The sequence below is a fragment of the Nannospalax galili genome, unplaced genomic scaffold (assembly GCF_000622305.1).
Source record: "Nannospalax galili isolate Female #2095 unplaced genomic scaffold, S.galili_v1.0 scaffold512, whole genome shotgun sequence".
In the NCBI taxonomy this organism is placed as follows: domain Eukaryota; kingdom Metazoa; phylum Chordata; class Mammalia; order Rodentia; family Spalacidae; genus Nannospalax; species Nannospalax galili.
The window spans coordinates 2536229-2545171 of NW_008331992.1; the positions used below are offsets into that span (position 1 = coordinate 2536229).

At 45.8% G+C, this 8943-nt stretch overlaps 1 long non-coding RNA gene across 3 annotated transcripts in view; it reads right to left on the reverse strand.

The window, feature by feature from the left end:
• LOC103729095 overlaps positions 1-6932 on the reverse strand; it is a 26469-nt gene extending 19537 nt beyond the window's left edge. For 2 of the 3 annotated variants that reach the window (XR_607050.3, XR_003848537.1), the window contains exon 1: positions 5966-6304. This is a non-coding gene — a long non-coding RNA (uncharacterized LOC103729095). Of the gene's footprint in view, positions 1-5965; positions 6305-6805 lie in introns of those variants that run through there. The other variant, XR_003848538.1, reaches the window with a different exon arrangement.
• Between the last annotated feature and the right edge of the window lie 2011 nt (positions 6933-8943).

Sequence of the window (8943 nt, forward strand, 5' to 3'; positions counted from 1 at the left end):
ATACACAGTCTCCTGTTCTTTAAAACTTGGCCAGTTGTGGCCTTCTGTGTATATTACACTCTGTTGTATAAGGAAGCTTCACTGGTGAGAGGTGAGGAATGCATTATTTTTCTCTCTACCCTTCCCTTGTTCTGCTATGTTCCATGAGCCTTAGGTGTAGAGGTTCAACTGTAGATGTGTCACCTAGTACTTGGAATCTCTCAGACATATATTCCTATGTCTGACCAGTTGTGGAACTCTGCAGTAGCTTCTATCTTTTGCAAAAAGAAGCTTCTTTGATGAGTGGTGTACGGTATGCTTGTCTGTAGTATAAAAATTTATGTTTAGCATATGGTAAGGAATTACACATATCTTGAGATATGAGTTTCTTCTAGGATTGATGCCCTCTCCTGCCATGTGTATTTGGCTGAGTTTGCAGTACCATTCATGAGTTCACTCCCATTGAGAGGGCTTTAAGTCCAATTAGATAGCTATTGTTTACCCCCCAAGACAAGAGTGCCACTATTGCACCGATAGAGGTAGTTTGCCATGCTGGTCGTTATGGGTATTAGGATTTAGGGCTGTGTTGGGCCATTGACTGTTTTTCTCCCTGTGCACTAACACTTAGACACTGTATGGGCATTTCTCATGGGGTTTCAGGTGCATCACATTTCCCTCTGGGTTTCCTAGTCTCCCAAGATTCATTCATCTCTATTATTACTCCTCCCATCCAGCCTCCCTCCTCCCTCCCAAGTCCCAGTGCCATTATCTCTCCCCTTCCCTCCATAACACTGACCTCCCACCATCCCCACCTCTCCTGACTCCCCCCCCTTGACCCTCTGCACATCCCTCCCTCCTCTCCTCCCTGCCGAACACTTCCCACTTTCCCTATCTTCCCTTTTTTAATTGACCTGCCCTGGTCTGGTTTAACTATGATGATCTGATATAACTGCGGTTATCGGTATTGCCCCTGGCATGATGTAATTGTGGTTTTTAAGCTTTATAATCCTTGCTCTGCCTCTACTCAGGGTCCAGAATTCTTTCTGGTGATAGCCCCTGTTGACTGTCACCTATTACTAATGAAAGGACTCTTAATTCAGCTCTCACTACATGGGGTTCCTCTGTGCCTCATGCTTGGGATTACAGTGAAACTGAGAGAGGTTTAAAAGCTATTTATGCTTGTGATGGGGGTGGAGTTTAAATACAAACGTGAGGGTTCTTTGATAGTTTGTGTAAATATTCTGTGTTTTTAGGGAGTTACATGTATTTGAAGAGAGCAAAGGGATGTGAAATGCATGTCGAATACTTATCAGGCATGTGTGAATCTATAGGTTGCATTTCATGCACATGTGGGCTTTTTTAACTTTTAAAAAAATTTACTGAGCATTTCACACATGCATATAAGGTGTTTTGACCAAATCCACCTCCCCTCCAACTACCTCCCACCTCCCCTCCAAGTCTACCTCCCCTCCAACTCCTCCCATATCTCCCCATCACTTTTTCCTGAACAACTTCAAGTATTATTTTACTTTTTATTTTTTATGTGTATAAGTGTTATGCCTGCATGTATGTTAGAGCACCATGTTATGCAGTGCCCATGGAGGACAGAGGAGGGTGTTATATGCCCTGGAACTGGAGTTACGAACAGTTGTTAACTGCCATATGGGTGCTGGGATGTGAAACTAGGACTTCTGTAAGAATATCCAGTGCAGTTAATCACTGAGCCATCTCTCCAGCCCCAAATGTTTTAACTGTTATTTTTATTTGATGTGTACGTGTGTATTGCCTGCATGTAGGTAAGCGCACCCATGTCATGCAATGCCCACGGAGGTCAGAAGACGCTGTTGGATCCCCTGGGACTGGAGTTACAGACAGTTGTTAGCTGCCATGTGGGTGCTGGGACTCAAACCTGGGTCTTCTGCAAGAACAACCAGTGTTCTTAAGTGCTGAGCAATCTCTCCAGTCCCCCAACTATGGTTTTTATAATGAAAAACCTGTTTTCAGTCCTTAGATTTCCTATCTAACCCCCAATACTTCTATTTTCTATGGAGACATGTTAGTTCACAACTAGTAACAGATGTGACTGCTGGAAACCAAACAATACCAACCTGTCAGGAAGGGGGAAGTTGGTAGTGAAAAAAAAGTTTCTGCAGGCTTCTGACAGCAACACTCTGGGAAACTTGTCCCTGTCCAGTAGCTGTCCCACTGAGGAGTCAGCAGCACCTCTGACTGTCCAAATGATTTTTAGAGGGATTGAGAAGGAAGAGGACTCAGCTCATCTGAATTTGTGTCAAAGAAACAACACAGTCCTGTGACTGACCATCATACAGACAACATACTGTGCAAGTTATGCTGTCCATACCATCTGTCCATTACAGGAGTCATTCTGACCCCCACATACCAGGACCAAAATAAGGATGGAGCATCTACCTCAGTACAACCTCTTCTTCCCCCTGGCCTTGAGATTCCTACCTTGATTCCCACTGAGTACTAGAGCCAGAGAGCATCCCTCCCCTCTCTTCTATCCACCCTCTCCTTTATACCACAGCCTGTTCAGTGCTGGGTCTGAACATAAACATCAACCCTGGTGCCTCCAAGCCTACATTTGGAACCCTGTCTGTTCTTCCATCTGACCTGCAACCAGCACCCCAGTAATTCTGGGAGCTCGCAACACCCCTCATGACTGTGGGAATCACCACCAGGAATCCCCTAGTACTATCTGTTCTGCCTGGGATGTCTTTGATGGCAGGAGATGGGGGCTATGGCTTGAATACAATTGTGTCTTTGAATATTGTCCAATCTGGGACACCAGGGAGACCACCCCAGCCTGTACACAATGCCAACACTGTCCTCACTCAGACACCCTTAATTGTAATGTTACAGGAATCTTTGCTAGGGGTATAGGATGCCCTGCTCAGGGCCCTCACCCACCAGTCCCATTTCCAGTTGTCCACCTGGTCCCTATTGAGCCCCCAGTGAACGCAGCACCACCTCCTCAGGGGTTATATGGTGAGGGTGGTCCAGCCAATCTCCAGGCTAACCCCACAGAAAACTATTTGTCCAAACTGGACAGCGTCTAAGGGAAATTCCGGCACTGGCAGCATGTCAAGACCTTAGTACGCAGGCACCTGCCTCAAGACTCCTGATGTGGAAACTTTCTCCTGCTTCCTCATGTAAGTGCTACCTGGGACTGGAAGATCCTCATGGACTCCAACATGATGCTTGTTAGGTGGACAACAGAGCAGATGCTTGTAGGTGGGCTACAGAGCAGGTTTAATGTCAGGTTGTAAACAGTGAGACTTTGTCTCAAAATCAGAGTAAAGTGAGAACAGGTGTGTAGCCCAGGGATAACTGAGCATGCATGAAGCCCTAGATTCAGTCCCTGGTACCACTCAAAAAGTTGAAAAACACTTATTACAATTTGATTTAATAAAATTTGAAAATAAAACACATTATCATTTTCAGTAGTACAATCAAAACGAAACATTCAGTTACTTATACATCTCATAAAATATATGTAACAGTTATGTACAAAATTAGAACTTATTTTACATTCATTGTTCAGACATTGCTTCCCAAAGCAATAAAGAAAAATAAAGAAGTCATTTTTACGGTTGTTATCAGATGATGCTCAGGTCCACAGCTGAAGACAGGATTTCAGAAGCCTCCAGCCTTGCAGTAACAGAAAATCCCCCAGAAATTTCAAAGGCAAGTTGTACCCAATGGTTCTTCCCTAGGCTGGAACTTACTATGTAGACCAGGCTGGCTTCTAAGTTATGGCAATCCTACCTCATCCAGGAATCCTAAGTACTGGAATTACACATGTGAGCCACCACACATGGTGTCTTCAACTCTTAAAAACCACTGGAGAAGGCATGTTAAACAGACGGACACATTTATAGATTGATATCATTGAGGGAACCATATCCTTTTATTGAGCCAAAGACTCCCATTTTTGCAGGGGACTTGTGTATGCTGACACCATTGTCAGAGAAGCTTATGAGGTAGTTTCCAGGAGCTTGCAGGACTTTGTTTCCACATGGTCATGCATCTCCTCCCTGGCTATTACAATCCCTGAGCCTTGGGTGCATAAAGTTTAATAAGTCAGGCCTTGAGCAAGGACCAGCATTCAGCAGACTATCTCAGTGCTTTGGTCATTGGTTTTCTGGAACCATATAGAAAAACACTATCAGAAACTCAGACTAATACCCATCAGAGATGACTAAGGTTCTCAGGGAGAAAGAGGGCCTCAAGTGTGAGTGTGGGGTGCAGAGGAGGTTGGAGATCCTTAGGGACCTGTTATCATCTGGCTCACATGCTCTCTGTGGAAGCATTGCTTTCTAGTGTCCTGATTCATGGGTTGGATGGGAAGATGTGAAGCTGGACAAAGCACAGCCTGAAATTTGGTATATAAGACACACCACCTTGCCTGGATGCCCCTTCTGAAACTCAGAATCCTGCAACAAGATGGAATTGCTGAGCAGATCCTCCTGGTGCCCCTGGGAAGAACACTGTCCCACTTGACATCTCCAGCATTGTCTGTTACTTTGGGGTTCACATTCATAGGAACTAAATTAGGATGTTGGGATTCAGAATCAGTCTGGTAAGAGATTAGCCCCAGGACTGGAATTTAGGAGACCTGGATTCACGTCCATGTGTGGTTCTGTGTCATTTGGGATGAATCCTTTCCCTGCTTTGGGTCTGGTTTCTTGCTGTAAGTGCAGCATAGGAAGGTAGATCAGTGCCTTCCAGAGCTTTACTGTTATTACTCAGGTCTGGTCTCCGGACCCCTGTCCACCTCACAGCACAGGCCTGGGTTCTCTAGGGCCCTGCCAACTGCATTTAACATTCAAGGCACTGCTAGATCTTCCCAGAGAGTAATGAAGACTGAACACATGGCCCTCCCTACAGACTTCCCTCCAGGCCTCCTCCTTCCTTTTCACATTTCTGTTTATGACTCTAAGTCATGGCAGTGAAAAACAGAGTCCAAAACTTTGTGTAAGGAGAGCACAAAAGTCATCCTGCATAGCCAGGTATGGTATCAGATTCCTTTAACCCCAAGACTCTGGAGGCAGAGGCAGGTGGCTCTCTGTGAGATCAACGGCAACCTGGTCTACATAGGGAGTTCTAAGCCACCTGGGGCTCCAGGGAGACCATCTCAAAACAAACAAACAAACAAAAATTAATCTTGGGAAAGGGTTGGCCAGAAAATATTCCCACAAGTTTAGCTGTTACGGTCAAGAAGTTCTCTGATCCCCTGAATCCTGACAGCGCATAACATGAGACAGTTCATAAAAAGGAGTAAAGGCTGACATCTCTGCTGTCACTTTGTCCACCTGCACTGACACTGCTCCTGCCTCCTGGGTAGACCATGAGCCTTTTGGCTGGCGAGAAGGTCATCCATGCTCTCCTTTCCCAGACTCAGATTTAAGAGTTCTCTGGAGAGGGCAAGAGCACCAAGGGCTGTGCAGTCTAGAAAGGCTCAAGACTTACAACTGGGCTCCAATGGCAAGTTTGCCAAAATTCCCAGAATTCTTTTCTGGCAAAGATGCGTAAGATACATAGCTTGTGCTTTGCATCTCTCACTCATGGGTAAAGAAAACTAGGTTTTCTGGGAGTCTTGAACTGGAGACTAGGCTCCTAAACACAGTTGATAAGTGAGAAACTGCTTTCCCAGCCCTGATTACTGTCATGTCCCTACAACATGCAGAGAACAGTGTCTGACGCTGCTCCCAAGCTGCCCTTGGAAGAAATTCTCCCTAGAGCATTCTACCACCAGCATGCTCCAGAGGTGTAAACTCTGCCCTTATCAAACAGTGTTTGTGTTGCTAATAACTAGACAGCAACATAGTCACTGAAACATTATTTCCCAAGTCACTGCCCTGACAGAATGCTCAGATCAGTCCAGCCTTCCCTTCCTTCCCTCTCTTCCCCTCTGTTTGCCTATATTCAGAATCACAACAAATTGAGAGAGATTCTGGTTTACCTCGCTTTGCTGGAGAGCCTGTGAGACAGAGTGCACAAGTGTCACAGGGAGGCCCAGGGTCCTCTCCTCACCACCTGGCAGGACTTCGGATCCTTATGTTTCTAAAATAGGCAAGTTCATAAAGATACCAATGTAGTTAAGTAAATCAGAAAATTAATGATAGCAACAAAGAAGCATGAACACATTCTGGATAAATGACATGACCTAACAGGACATGCTTAGATCTTGCCTGTCCCAGGTATCCCTTCCCTGTGCTACCCTGAGCTTGAGTACAGAGAGGAAAGGCACATGCTTATTTTGAAAGTCCATTTATCATGAATTCAGTTTAAGTAGATATATAAGAAGAAACCGCTTTGCTCGAGAGCTCCAGACAAGGTGGGAGCCTGTGAGACAGAGTGCACAAGTGTCACAGGGAGGCCCAGGGTCCTCTCCTCACCACCTGGCAGCACTTCAGATCCTTATGTTTCTAAAATAGGCAAGTTCATAAAGACACCAATGTAGTTAAGTTAATCAGAAAATTAATGGTAGCAACAAAGAAGCATGAACACATTCCAGATAAATGACATGGCCTAACAGGACACGCTTAGATCTTGCCTGTCCCAGGTATCCCTTCCCTGTGCCACCCTGAGCTTGAGTACAGAGAGGAAAGGCACGTGCTTATTTTGAAAGTCCACTTACTATGAATTCAGTTTAAGTAGATATATAAGAAGAAACAATACGCATAGGGCTGTAAGTCCCACCGAAGTTGAAGAGTTGAGGAAAGTAACTGACTCTTCCCATGCTCGCTGGGCCAAGACACCCCTAAAGAGAACTCTAGCTGTCCCAGCTAGTCAGCCTCACCATTTACTGTTCTTTAGGTCCCATTTCATGATCGCCATCATCTTTGCATCCTTTCTTAGTGGTAGCACCACTATCTTTTTATTTTCAACATGAGTTAACTACTATTCTCTATTCAGCTTTTTTTTCAGGATACTGAGCAGCGCAACTATTACTCTGTATGTCGTCTCTTGGGGAACCAGTTTATCAGTCCCTCTTGGAGCAAACATTTTGCCTACCAAAATGAGTCTTGTAGTAAGAACACAAAGGTGCCTGGATAATCAACAGGCTGGATAGTGCCATCTAGATGGTATGTGTCCTCTACAAACATGTAGATTCCAGGTAGATTAAAAAAAAGTTAGGGAGTTCTGGCAGAGAGAGCGATGAGGAAGGGAGACCGGCTTGTTTCCCCTGGGCCCCCCACGGCCTCCGGCCTGAGCCAGGGTGAGCCAGGGGGGCCCGGGAACAGCTGGGGCCTCTGCCCTGAGGACGCTGGGGGCCGGCTGCAGCCACCAGGACCAGGCAGGCTGCGAAACCGCAGCGCCGGTCCCAGCCAACCAAGACACCGATGGCAGCCGCCGCCCAGCACAGCCTCAACACTCCCCCACCCCGCTTCCTGTTCCCCTGGCCAGGCCTGCGAGGACTTGGCAACCCAGAATGACGGTGGACACGACCTGACGGTGGACATGACCTGGCGATCCACCCAAAGGGGCCTCTGGACCCAGAGAAGGCGGGTCTGCAGCCAGGCGTGGCCATCGCTGGGCAGGGATGGCCCTGGGGACAGCCTCAGCCAGCGCTTTGTCAGGACCCTGGAACAAAGGCCTTAACGGTTCTGGAAGGTGAGCGGAGCCCAGCATGGCGGAGCCCCACGTGGCGGCGGGAGGGACGGGCGGTCGGGCATCCTCCCTCTGCCTGGGAGAAGCTGGATGCGACTTAGCCAGTTCGGCCAGCCTGAAACGCTCCCCAAGGTCGAAGGCCTGTGTATATAATATGAAAAAGCTGCTCTCAACCATTCCCCCAACCTTTGAAAACTTTTGGCGACATCTGGACATCTAGACATCTAGATGTAGAGATTGCGGACGAATGGAGTATAGATAGGAAATGACATGTGTGTGCCCAGTTTTGCTTCACAGAAAAGTCATAGACATGTCTCCTGGAAGTGACTTTGAAATGGAGTTGTTAGGCCTCCTTTAGAAAGATCCCAGGAGCGTCACATGTCTGTGTTCAGTAAGTTAGAAGATGGAGTCGAAGAAGGAAGAGGAGGTCCAGTGCCAGCCTGGTCACGTGGAGAAGACTTTTGTGTAATAACTATTGGGTTGTGTATGCGTCCTATTCATTACAGTATGTGTATATACATCTATGTATGTATGTATGTGTTTAACAATGCTGAATACTCTTTTTGGAACTATCTAGTCTTTCTAGATGTTTAGAAGTGCACAAAGTATGTTAAAAGTAGATATAGTGAATAATACACTGTAGATAGTCTTTTGTTAATATTAATAGTGAAGTACTGTCTTTTAAAAATGAAATGATAGAACCACTTCCAAGAAGCACATGTTTGCTGGTTTGGGAAGGGAGGAAGGAACAAAAAATATATGTAAAGGGTGTAACACTAACTCAAGGTTTTGGTAATGCAAAATTGACCATTGTCCCCTATAGCTGTGTTTAATTTTGCAATGTACAGTGTATATAAAGGACAGAGAAGTCCAAATATGCAACATCTAGTGTTACTAGACATTAAAGAAGTTGCCAGTGTATGACAAAAGTAGAGTTAGTGAACAAACATGGTGGACACCCTTTGTGTTAAAATTTGTAGAAAACCACTTATGGAGTAAAATTGTTAGTATCCACTCAAAGCAGTACAGTTGCATAAGCCTGAGTCCTGGCTGATAGAGATGGAAAAGTTTCTAAGCCAGAGTGCTGCTATTTAGAAGGCACTTTTCTGATTGTAGTCTTTGTTAGGTGTGTGCAGCTTACTCAGTGGCACTGTACAATACTGGGGCAACTTAAGTTCTTATTACAGACATCTATTCTTAGACATTTAAAGGTACATAATAGGCCAGGTGTGATGGCACACCCTTTTGATCCCAGCACCAGGGAGACAGGTGGATGAATCTCTGAGTTGAGGCCAGTCTAGTCTACATAGTGAGACCCTGTCTCGG